This window comes from Leiobunum rupestre, chromosome 9, assembly GCF_980474605.1.
Source record: "Leiobunum rupestre chromosome 9, qqLeiRupe1.1.hap1, whole genome shotgun sequence".
Classification (NCBI taxonomy): domain Eukaryota; kingdom Metazoa; phylum Arthropoda; class Arachnida; order Opiliones; family Sclerosomatidae; genus Leiobunum; species Leiobunum rupestre.
Window position 1 is genome coordinate 16,180,948 of NC_143392.1, and position 13,242 is coordinate 16,194,189.

At 37.9% G+C, this 13,242-nt stretch overlaps 1 protein-coding gene across 2 annotated transcripts in view; it reads right to left on the reverse strand.

Moving 5' to 3' along the window:
• Nucleotides 1–13,242, reverse strand: part of peb (zinc finger protein pebbled) — a 76,005-nt gene that overhangs the window by 27,615 nt on the left and 35,148 nt on the right. The window contains exon 1 of one of the 2 annotated variants that reach the window (XM_090159462.1): nucleotides 9,864–9,963. The exons of the other annotated variant lie outside the window; for it this stretch is intronic. The gene's annotated coding sequence lies outside the window, so the exon portion shown is untranslated. Of the gene's footprint in view, nucleotides 1–9,863; nucleotides 9,964–13,242 lie in introns of those variants that run through there. 2 annotated transcript variants of the gene reach the window in all.

Consider the following 13,242-nt stretch of genomic DNA (forward strand, 5'->3'; position numbering starts at 1 on the left):
CCCCCCCCCCCCCAAAGATGATAAACTTTTATGGATGATGCACCAGCGAATTGAGTACTTAAGCACTCGTAATCTAATTATCTCTATCCTACAGTTCTAAAAAACAATTAGAAAGGATAACAAATATAAGTAACAGTCAGGTGGTGGGGGTTTTAGAATAAAAGATAGAGATAAATAATGTTTACAATGTCATAGATAACTAATAATTATATTGTTATTCGTAAAAAAATTAGCCTATAGGAGAAATTTCCCCATCGACCGTATTTAGATTTTTTAAAAATAAAAAACACCTACGAAAGGTTCAAAGGTTGAATTTCACGGTTTGTTTCTAATAAGAAAATGAAGGTTTCTTATAAAGAATTAAGTTTGCTGGTTTTCGAGGGAAATTTAAGAAATTAATTATCAAAACCAATTTCAAAATAAATTTCGTGATCAGACACTCAGTCTCAGGCGTATTCTTGTTCTCGAGACCAGAGAAGAAGTGATAGGGAATATTTTTCGAAACTGGAAGTTAATTTTTCCAATCCCGGGCAACGGAGCGCGGTTTTTTTAGCCTACACCACTTTCTTTCGTCTCTAATAGATACGGCAACTTATGCAATCCAATCATTAACTAACTCTACGTGGACGTATAAAAATAACCGCTAGGCATGGTTGTCTGATTTAAATCAAATTAACTTAAATCAGTGATTTAAATTAAGTGATTTTTTGCAATATCATTAATTAATGTATATATGAAAATGAACGAATGTTGGTTCTTAAGAAACTTCATTCAAAGAAAATTAAATTAAATTTCATTATTAATTAATAATTCAATTTAATAAAGATTAATTTAAACTAGAGTTGTAAGTCGGAAAATTTTATGGAAAATTACCGAGGCCTATTTTTCGGAAAATTTTCAGTATTTTTCTGAAAATAAAAAAAATAAGTTTTCATTCCATGATTAGCCTAATATTGTTCGCAAATTTATATTTCGTGGCATTTTCATCGAATCCAAAAGTAAAATTAAACCTCTAGACTAAGTTAGAATAAAAACCCTTAAAACTAAATACGTGTATCAATTTTTAATTTTTCCGATTTGGGGAAAATTTGCTGCAATTCGGAAGATGAACAACTTTAATTTAAAATATAGTTTACGTAATCACTGCAGTTAAATTATTTATCAATATGTCAAGAAAAACAGGCATAAGACCTTAAAAATCAATGAAATCAATAGAAATCCGATTTAAATCAAATAAATCGATTTTTTTATTTAAAAAAAATCAACTGCGTACACCGTGGTTTAAACCATAAAATCAGTACGCATACTTCGGGAAATTTGAATAATTTGGTATTAAATATGTTTAAATAAATAAAAAATGAATTTATTTTACCGAGACAATTTTGATCGTTCCTCTAAAGACTAAATCCAGCTCAAGGTCTGGTCTGCCAATAAGCGCCTCCCTCTTAAAATCAATCAGTATCTCATTGGTTCCCTAAAATTGACGTCTATCGACGCGATTAAAACGTCATTCTCTCTAAATATAAATTCATTTTTAATGAACCCTAGAATTATTTTAAAACTTTTAGAACTCTGTAACTTTGACAATGTCCACCATTTTGGGCGTAAATTGCTAACCTCACAGTGCGATTTACGAGATTTTCGCCCACTGTCCCCAATTAGAGATGTGAGCCGGTAAAATTACCGGTAACGGTAAAATTACGGTTAATTTACAGAGTTGTTTTATTTCTAATGGGTTATTTAGGAGGTTTCTCTAAGTTTAATGTAACCTAAGGCTTTGTTAAAATAAAACTTTTAATAATTATTATGACATCAAACCATTATTTTGGTTAAATAAAATAAAATCATTTTACCGGTAAATTTACCGTTTTTATTTTTACCCAGGGTTGCCACAATTTTTTCTCATTCAAATTCCCTGACTTTTCCACGTTTTCCCTGACTATCTCCGGAGATTTTCCCTGACTTATTTTGTGGCAAAATTTTGTATTTATTTACCCAAAATTTTAGTAAAGGTTTCCTATTTTCAACCAAATTAAATTCCCTGACATTTCCCTTATTTTTAGACTAGTTTTGTAAATTCCCTGACTTTTCGACCCATATTGAAATTCCCTGACTTTTCCTGGAATTACAGGTTTTCCAGGTACTGTGGCAACCCTGTTACCGGTAAATTCACATCACTACCCTTAATGCACGCCCCCGATACCAGCCCACATTGTTTAGCAACCGTCCACCACCTACATAAACTTCAAAATTTTCCAGAGTGAAACCAAGCCTCATTATAACGCGGCCAACTTGTTTCAATTCTATTTTCCCTCTTCCCGGAAAGGCTTCGATCGGGGGGGGGGGGGGGCAGCAATCCCGAGAAGACCTTCTCGATGCAGACGACGCCGAAATCGGGCGCGTTCCAAAGAGGGAACATTCACTTATTCCTCGAATTAAAAGGCTTTTTTTGCCCACCTGTACAATAACCGTTCAACCAATTTATATTATAATTAACTTTAAGTTCGTTCCGAAGCACGTAGTCACCCTCTTTATACCCAGAAAAGAGACTCGGATAAAGATAACTAATAAATCTATTAACTACACCAATAACAATTTATTTTACGCTAAGTTATAACATAGGTATTGCTTGGAATTGATCCCAGAGCGGTTCAACAGTATTCGCCTAGTGTCGCAAAATTGTGAAATATACGATATTCAGATAAAATATATAGAGAAAATTCATTTGAAAAAAATAAATTTCTTATTCAACGGTAATTTCTCCGTCTATTAATTAATATTCCAAACGCGTAAAACAATAAAAATAAATATTTAATATGGGTAAAATTTCGGTAAAAACTGGGATTAAAATAACCACAATAAAATAAGCACTTGCTTTTTTCCCATATACCTCAACTCCGTCTTGAATGGAAGATAAGCATCCACTTCCCCCGTTCCTTGGCACCCGCAAACTACACCCACATCCCGTACCTTAGCGTTCAATATCAGGTGTATAAGGGTGCAGCCATCCCATCAGCGACTAATTACGGCGAAGATACACGCAATGAGGATGGGTGAGCGTCAACTCTGATGGGCCCGGGTGGGGGGGGGGGGTTGGGAAAAGGGGGTCGAATTAAGATTCGGCGGGAGCGGGTGGGCGCGGGAGGGTCCACCTTCCCATTGTTCCAAATCGGACGCCAAGGAACCATTATCCCAAAAACGAAAGGGAAAGAGGTTTTTATTTCTTCGGCGGGTTGGAGAGGATGAAGATTGTGTGTGTCTCCATTTTTTGGTCAAGGGCCAGCGCTCGCCAAAACATTGTCGCGTTGGTGACGCACCCGCTCTCCGGCTCGATCCATTGTCGCCTACTTCCCCCCGACAGTTTCCGGTGCCGATCTTGATATATTCTTGATAAAAGAGGGGGTCAAACGATCTAAACGCCTTATTATTTCGCCCTCAACAATAACTAATAAGCCACTTCCCCCCGGTGTTCGCGATTTTAAATCGTCCTTTAGACTTTTACAAGTGAGAGAACCATTACGTAATTACGGGTAGAAATTTTCAATTTCGTAGCGGCATCCGACGGGGATGGGGCTACGGCTTCGGGGTAACGCCTAAAAGGGGGCTTCCCGGCCGAACGCCCCTCGCTCTCCTCTGCCTCTATAATAAAAGAATATCTCGGATGACGCCAAAGACGAAAGGGGCCCCACCCAAAACTAGCGGGGGAACTTTTATCATCTCTCTGACTCTGACTCTGCGGAGTCATCCCCATCATTAAATCATCCCGTAAAAAGAATCAATTGGAGCCATCGTAGATCGCGAAAGGCCAGAGAGATGAGATTAGATTCGCGAGGTGGACTGGCGGGGGGAGCTGTGGAAATGCGGAGGGTGGTATCCGCTCGCCACCTAGCGACGGGCTCGAGAAGAGGAATTAAATGGAAACGGAGGGAGAGGAATGTTTATCCACGGGCTGATGCTCCCGGGAGCGTGCGCGAGGGAGCCAGCGATGCGTTTCTTCATCACCATCACAAACGGTGGTCGGGCCGCCATTTTGCGATTCTCTCTCTGGTGGCCGTTGGAACGAGTTTCGCCTCCGCATCCCATCTCGCCCAGTTTAACGAGTTGAATCGCAGAAGCGTTCACACTCCACTCTACTTCAGATCCGGCACATTCAGCCTCGAGTCCCGATACGTACCGCGGGAAGGTGGAAACTCAACTATCAAACGAGGGAATTCAATAGGTTTCTTTCATCGTTTTTCTACGCTAGTCATTCCGCGAAATAATGCGGGACGAACAATTTGGTTCGGGACCGACTCGAGTTACGCGACTATTTGTAATTACCTGGCTTGAAAAAAGTCGTTACTTGGACAGGGTGACCGCTAGTGTTCGTACGGGGTCAAAATTAAGTCGGGGTCAAGTTATCCCCAAAAAAAGTCGGGGTCGGGGTCGGGGTCAAGTTATCTTTAAAAAAAGTCGGGGTCGGGGTCAAGTTATCTTAAAAAAAGTCGGGATCAAGTTATCCCAAAAAAAAGTCGGGGTCGGGGTCAAGTTATCTTTAAAAAAAGTCGGGGTCGGGGTCAAGTTATCCCCAAAAAAAGTTGGGGTCGAGGAAAAATGTCGGGAGTTTTCGCGGTCGGGGTTAAGCTATCCCCGAAAAAAAAGTCGTCACTTCGACAGGGTGACCGCTAGTGTTCGTACGGGGTAAAAATGAAGTCGGGGTCAAAGTTTAGCTATCCCAAAAAAAAATAAGTAGGGGCTTGAGGAAAAATGTCGGGAGTTTTCGGGGTGGGGGTTAAGCTAGTGGTCCACCTGAGGTTACGTAACCGTATGTAGAACGTAAAATAACCGAAAGATGGCGTCCATTACCTTTGTTGAAAATCAGCGTCTACGTATTAGCATCCGAGATAATGGAAGCGCGCTTTTTGAAACGAAAATAAAACGCAGATAAAACGTCATACGACGTGGAAGTGACGTAACGCTCGCGATACGGTTACGTAACCTCTGGTGGACCACTAGCTTTAAAGCTATCCCCGAAAAAAATAGTTTGAATCAGGTAAGGCCACCACCGAAAAAAATAATACTAGCTTATTTATAACTAAAAGAACCAAATAATTTCGTGGAAGAAGGTTTATAGTAACAAAATGACCAAATAAAAAACGAGGGGCTAACCACTTCCCGTAATCGGTGTACACCCTAGCTGTAATGATTACGTAATCTTCGTACTCATCTGTAATCACGTGTAATCATTTGTAATAGCGCGTAATCATCTGTAATCCCGCGTATTAATTGGAATTCTCCCGTACTCAATTACTCATCTGTAACAATTTTATCGTAATCATTCTGTACACATTAATAATTACGTAATCGGTGTACAGGCAAATTCTTACTGGTTAGCCAATCGAAAAAAAAATCTATAGTATTTGTTACAGACTTTCAAGTTACATTACTAATTACAAAGCTCAAACTTCAAACATAACACCCCCGACTTTTTTTTTTGGCTTCATCTTCGGTACAGGGGTCGGGGTCGGGCAAAAATGTCGGGGGTTTTCGGGGTAGGGCCGTACGAACACTAGTGAACACAGAATATTTTAAATCCTTTAAAGGGATTACAGGAAATTTATAAGTGAAATATAGGTAAATATTGGAAAATTGAGGGAAAGGGAAAATATGTGAAGGAAATTTGGCGAAAAAAAGGAAAAACTAGGAGAAAATTAATTATACAATAAGAGAAAACGTTTGTCAAAATTGTTTAAAGGGAGTATAATCTTCAGTTGATAACCGGGAAAAAATAAATAAATTATAAGTAAGAACCATCTTTAGTGATTAAAAATATCAATTTTTCGAAAAAAGAAAATATCTAACGGTAAAATATCAACTATTTTAATTTCTTCAGACTATTAAGTCTGTACTTTTTTCAACTAAGGTAACGAATTTACAAATGTAGATAAGTCAATCCTACCCCTGGCATGGTGACTACCTAGACGCCACCTATAAAAAATAACTGCTGTACAATTTATTTGAAAATCTCAAGGGGTACTTGAAAAAGTCTGCTAAATCATAGTTCAAAATTTCGTCTGCTATGATTAGTATTTGCAGTAGGTGGAATCTCTAGTATATTTATAGCGGAAACATTTTGACTATTTGACTATGAGTGAACGGCAAATATTACGGAATTATTTTTAAATAAAATTATCAAGAACGTACCTATAGATAAAATAGCAAATAAACTCATAGGAAAATTATTATTTAGATTGAATAGTTAGAAAATGAATCTCGCTGAAAAACGACCTAGTAGTTGTAAGAATTCCTAACTAAACCGTCGTAGCTAAATACAATTTTTAGCGTTACACGTACAGCAACAAAATAATAACCGCATAACATTAAGCCGTTAAAAAAACGGTAAGGGTAAAAAATGAAATTCGGGAGAAAGAATGGAACAACATCATGGTGGATTCAAAAATCACGTCTCATCCACGCTTGAAATAACAACGGACGGCCATACGAGCGATCCACCATTGTTGCCTTAATAGTTAATACGATAAAATATAAATGTTTTTTTTTTGGTTCTGGGGGGTATTACATCGAAAAAACAGACGGAATTTGAAATCCCCGAGGAGAAGGTTGCGCGTATCCAAAGATCGCGCCCGGATTATGAGAAAAATACGACACTCTTCGGCTTATTCGTGACCCAAAAAGATAGCACTCTCTAGGCATTGCGCAAAAAATACGGATTTTCACAAGCCAAATCGAAATTCAAGGAAATTAAAACGGAAATAAAAAGGTGAAAGCTATATTTCTTTTATATTTGGTAAGGACGTTTCTAAAGGATTTTACCAAAAGTAATCAAAGGGGTAGTAAAAGTTCGAAGGGGTAGTAAAATGTTTTAAAACCTAATTACTGACTAAGAGAAAAATATTCTGTTATTTCCATTGATTTTCTTAAGTGATTTAAATTGTGATTAGCTACACCTCATTACTTAAGTACCCGATGAAGAGTAAAATTATTCAGTTGGTAAGGTTTTTTCAATTTCTGTATAATTTATTTCTTGTTTTTAACTAAAATTTTGTCACTTTGGTTTAATTAAATTAATATTTTTACAAGACACCCAATGACTTAGCTCCCTAATATCGTATACAATATATAATTAGATGTCACCTACATTTATGTAGACACAATCCCCCCGAGCTATTATTTCCAATCATCTTGTACATTCGTAAAAATCCCGTACACTCTAAAGAAAAATGATTTTAAAATATGGAAATCAACTTGAAAATCCCGAAATCTAAGCGAAAATCAGATCCAAAGGAAAACAACTTGAAAATCCCAAAATCTAAGCGAAAATCAGTTCCAAAATTTCGAAATCAGCCTAAAAAACAGTAAATCAACACGAAAATCGTGCTCGTAAATCTCAAAAATCAAGTCTCCTCGATCCCCTTACCAACGTCTAAAAAAACAATAATTGATACATGGTACTCGCTACTTTAAAACACCCACAAAAAACCATACAAACCGAATTATCGCTTCCATAATTTAAATTGATTGGTTTTAATATTTGTCAATGCAGCGCGTGAGGGGGGGAGCCAGAACCGTAGAGATCAAAATTAAATTGATAACAACTGGGAGATGGGGGAAATTGCGCCTACAAGCTGCAATGAAAATATGACGTCAAGTGCCAGTTTTCCTATAGCGTTCACCCACAGAATCCATCGCGCGGCGAGGATGAGACAAGGGATCCTATCACACCCCACCCCCCTAACAATCAATCCGATCCCCCCTCCAAGGTAACCAGATAAGGGGAATTTTTAAGGCAAAGGCCTCCTGTTGAATGAGCTGTTCTCCGGTATATATAAAAGGGTGAGAGTTCAGAGTGTTATGGAAAATGGTGGGTCGGGAAAGACCCCGTTTACGGAGGATAGGGGCCTGCCTATAAAACTTTATTTTGCATTTATTTATTTAAGCGCCATGTTAATACTTACTTTAGTTGTTTAAGTTAGGGAAGTTGAACCCTACGATAAAGTTTCGTATTTAAAGGGAATATAACCTCAGGTATTTAGTGTGGAACAACAACGTTTGCCGCTTTTGCCTTTGGCTTTAGAAATGTTATGTACAGGGAAATTTTAAAAATTGAAGGGGTCTTCCATAAAGATTGCTTTGCAGGTTATATTCCCTTTAAATGGTCTTACTGAAGAAAACTTTATAGTATTTATGAACTAAAGAGTAAAGAGGGTGTGTTATGTAACACCAGTAGTAAATAACATTAATCCTCTCCCATCACCGCTAATCAAATACAATTACATCAGGAAAATATAGCAGATCTTCAAATTTTTTATGGGGAAAATATTATTTTATTTCTAAAAATATACGACTATATGCGACTATTTTTTTTTTAAATTATAGGATTTTATAGGACAAAATCTATATTTAGTGAAATAAATCTTTGATTTTCACTTAAAAAATATACTTAATTACGAGCACATATTCCATCCTATAATGATGGATACTTCTCTAGTAAGAAAGATATAATTTACTTCTGATAACACTTAATAACGAGCATAATGGAAAACATAAACTTAGTTATATTCTACCCTATAATGATGGATACTTCTCTAGTAAGAAAGATATAATTTACTTCTGATAACACTTAATTACGAGCACATATTCCATAAAATAATGGATAACTTCCCCGTAAAATATATATTCGATACTTCTCTCATAAACGAATTTTATATACTTCTGATAAAATAATATATATTGGATACTTCTCTAATAAGTAAAATTTTATATACTTCTGATAGCACTTAATATTGAAAACATTTGAAAAGATAAACTTATTTGTTAGTAAAATAAATATGAAGATAATTTGTAGAATGGTTCTTTAGTGACGATCCCGCGAGCCTTTTAAAGGGCCTTTTTTATTTCATCCCTGAACGAGCCCAAAGAGCGAGTGATCCCTCAGCATCCCTCCCTGCGCCGGGAGAATTTTGACCTTGGCCGGGAGGAGAGACGGAGGATGGAAAAGCGAAGGAATGCGGCTCGCCACTCAGAAAGAGACGATAGTTGAGGTTGCCCTCCTTTTTTGCGTTTTAACAAATTCAGCATCTTTCCCCTCTTACTGTTCGTCTCCTCCACGACGCGAAAATCCCCAACCAGAGAGAGAGAGAGAGATGGTGGGGGGGGGGGGGGGCAACATCATCCGCGATAGCCCCGGGCGTCACTTCTACCTACCAACATCCCTAATGAAAAAGTAGCGCTAAGCCTTTGCGTCGATAGAAACGAGAAACGCCTTTCCCGGCGCTGCCAGCCTAGCGTGACGGGCCCTCGCGAAACGGGAAAAATTATTTTTATAGCTAAGGACTAAGGAGGTCTCTAAGGGGATTTTAGTCTCTCGAAATCCCTAGCGAGAAATTGAGAGAATAATAAACCACTTAGGAGGAGACAGCGGGGGAAAGCGGAGGTTGGGGAGACGCGAAAATAAACGATTCAGGAAAAAAATACACTTTTTAAAACATTTTTCACTATTGTTTCTTTTCGAAAATTTCGACCGTAGTCAAGGATTTTTCTAGGCAATTTCGAATTAAACGATTCCCCGTAAGTCTTAAATAACAATCCTCTAGCTCCCTCGGAAAGGCGACTTTCGACGTAAACAATCTTAAGCCTAGGTTCAAGATACGCCCCATCCGAGTCTTTCTCAACCGCATCACTATTTCCTTCATCAGCCAAACCACCTCCCGAAAATCGGCACGCAAAAAACCGGATCAGAAAACGCTAAGCCTAGGCTTCTCTCCTCTCCGAGAGTCCGAGGCCTAGATCCCTAACCCCGTTTCCGCCTCTTTCCCCATCACTACACGCTCCATCACCGTTTAAAAAACGCTTCTCGTACCTACCTCTTTTCTATCGTGGTGTTCCTATTTCTCGGAAGTTGATAGTTCGTTAATTCTCGTTAACACAAAAATAAGGTTCCTTTATAATAAAATTTAAACAACGCCGCGACAACGAAGGAAAGACGCGAAAAACATTCGGATGGTAAACAAGTGGGGAAAAAACAGAGAGCGAGAAAGCGACGCAACGGGCGGCAGCGCGACTACTTTTTAACTGGGGGAGTTGGAGCTTTTGGAAGAGAAAACGCGTCCGCGCGCCAGTGGTTCCGCCTACCGACGGCCGGGGCAGAGATGCGGGGGGAATGAAATGATGGAATGGGATGGGAGGAAAAGTTTTTCCAAGCCGGAAAAAACGGAGACGCGCTCGCTGCACTCTTGCTCTTTCATCTTCAACAAAACTATTTCATTCCTCTGTTCTCATTCGTCTATTAATATTAGACGTACAAACGGGTTTAAAAAGTTAAAATTGTTATAATATTAGGCGTTAAATATTAAATTTAACATATTATTCGTAAAAAATTAAATTTTAAATTTAACACAATGTTAGGCGTAAAAATTAAAATTTAACATAATATCAGGCTTAAAATAGGAATTATCATTTGGTGTAAAATAGGAAAATTAACATAATATTAGGCGTAAAAATTAAAATTTAACATAATATCAGGCTTAAAATAGGAATTATCATTTGGTGTAAAATAGGAAAATTAACATAATATTAGGCGTAAAATATGAAAATTCACATATTGTTAGTTGTAGAATATGAAAATTAACATTTTGTTAGTTGTAGAATATGAAAATTAACACAATATTAGTAGTAGAATATGAAAATTAACACAATATTAGTTGTAGAATATGAAAATTAACACAATATTAGTTGTAGAATAAGAAAATTAACTTATTGTTAGTTGTAGAATATGAAAATTAACTTATTGTTAGTTGTAGAATATGAAAATTAACTTATTGTTAGTTGTAGAATATGAAAATTAACATATTGTTAGTTGTAGAATATGAAAATTAACACAATATTAGTTGTAGAATATGAAAATTAACACAATATTAGTTGTAGAATATGAAAATTAACACAATATTAGTTGTAGAATATGAAAATTAACACAATATTAGTTGTAGAATATGAAAATTAACACAATATTAGTTGTAAGGCCCATTTTCATGCTCGCTGGTAGCGGATAAAAATTGTTAAAATTCGCATCCACCACTCGCAAGCGTGAAAATAAAGCTAAAATATCTGTTTGAAACAGATCGACGCGGAAAGTGAAAAAGTGTGTAGCGGAAGCGGATTTTGTTGATTTTTACCCGCTACCAGCGAGCATGAAAATGGGGCTGTAGAATATGAAAATTAACTTATTGTTAGTTGTAGAATATGAAAAGTAACATAATATTAGACGTAAAATATGAAAATGATGGAGATAACAGTTGTTCTTAGTTGGGAACAGATAACGAAACACGAAAGTTAACAAATACGCTAAAAACACATCCTTCGGGAATACTTAGAAAGATATCTGTAGGAGTCATCCTGAGTCTTTATCACGAAAAAGCAATGTACGTGGAGGATAAAATAGTGGATCTCATTTTGGGTGAGGAGGAAAAGAATTAGAAACGTCAGCAAAGGCGTCCGTTTCCCGCCGCCCCCTTCTAGCCCGTATCCATCCGCATCGGCAGCCGAGATGCGGGACCGAACCGAGCGCCACCTGTTGATCGAGACGGGAACTTGGCCAGCCCGGCGGGGGGGACGAGATGAGACGCTCGATTCAACCCCTCCCGACACTTCTCCATCATTATCCGCCGGGATCATTCCAAAAAAACAGATTTTTTTATCGCTTTATGGAAAGATGGAGAGCCGATGCAGATGAATACTTTTGGGAAGTTTAAATACGTGGCGGGGAAGTTCGCGAACAGGGGTAGAACGCTAAGGAAAATATGGAAATAAAAATAAATTTAATTATCATAAATTTAAACCGTAATCAGTCTGACTGTATTTTAATTAGATATTCACGAATAAACATTAAATTAATGAATACTAAATACGAAAATTGGGGTGTAATTAAAATAATAACAAAACCACGTAAATTGCGATAATTATAATGGATTAATTAGTCGACATTTTTTGCGAAATATTCTTGGCAACAGAGGCACTTTTTCGGCAATTCGGACCAAAATATTTCTCATTCGATCCCTATGGCGTCCCCCCCCCCTCGACTTCGTAGAATTTTGCCCACCTGTCCACGTGGGTAAACCCAGTCGCTCTGTGCGAATGGATTACAAACATTTCCACAACGCGTTGGACATAGAAACCCTTATTGGACTAAATTTAAAAGAAATCCCGTTTTATTCTTTCGATACGCAGAACTAAATAATAATTTTAAAATCAATGTAAATTGATGCATTTAGTACTAAAAGAGGTAGTACAAATTTGCGTAGAATCAGTGTTCTAAAAAAGCAAGTGGCTAAAACTACTAAATGAATTTAAGTTTTTAATAAATTTTATAGTATATTATATTGGCTGCTTGCTCGTTACGCCGTAGGCATACGTCATAACTAAGCCACGCCTTGAAACGGCCGCCATGACATTCATTCTCGTCACATATCACGTGGCAAAACGCCACACTATCCAGTGAAATAATCACGTGATCGCCATAGGCGTCTTAATGTCATGGCTGACCTATACGTTAGTATTACTATTTTCCAAAGACCAAAAATGTATAAATATTTTCCACTTTTGGCCAAATTATAACGGTAATAGTTAGTGTAGGGAGCTGTTGGCTCGCGTGGCATCTAGGAGCAACAAACACAGCACCCCAGACAAGGAGAACGCAACCCGTCAAAAGTCTTGCATTTTCTTGTGTACATTTTTCCTTGCTGCCGTCGGAAGGGGAAAATCCGGAAATTGAATCTCCACCCCCGCCCGTAAAACGTGCAGCGTAAAGGCTCGTCCAATGAAATTTGTAAACAACACTGCGTTAGCGTGTTTAAAGGCTAGCTGCGTTCTCCTTGTGTTTGTTGCTACTAGGTGGCATGAAGGGCTTCCCACCACCCTCCTACGCCTTGTAACCCGGCCACCTGAATTAACGACTTTAAAAGTCGCTTGATGACTAAGGACTAAGGTGGTGTCTTGGGTGTTAGCCTAGCTGATTATTATTATTATTATCCACTAAATTAACTTTATTCCACTTCGGAATAAAACTATCAGCCTAGTGGACGAAAGTTGAAATTAAGAAATACCTAGTAGTTTAAATAGAATGACAAAGGCTTAAAAGAGGAGACGCGTTTATGGCAACGGTTTCGTCGGAGGATGAGAGCGCGACGCAACACCTCAGGGAGAATCAACCTCTCCAGCCCCCCCCCCCCTCCTTCCCATCCCAGCGCA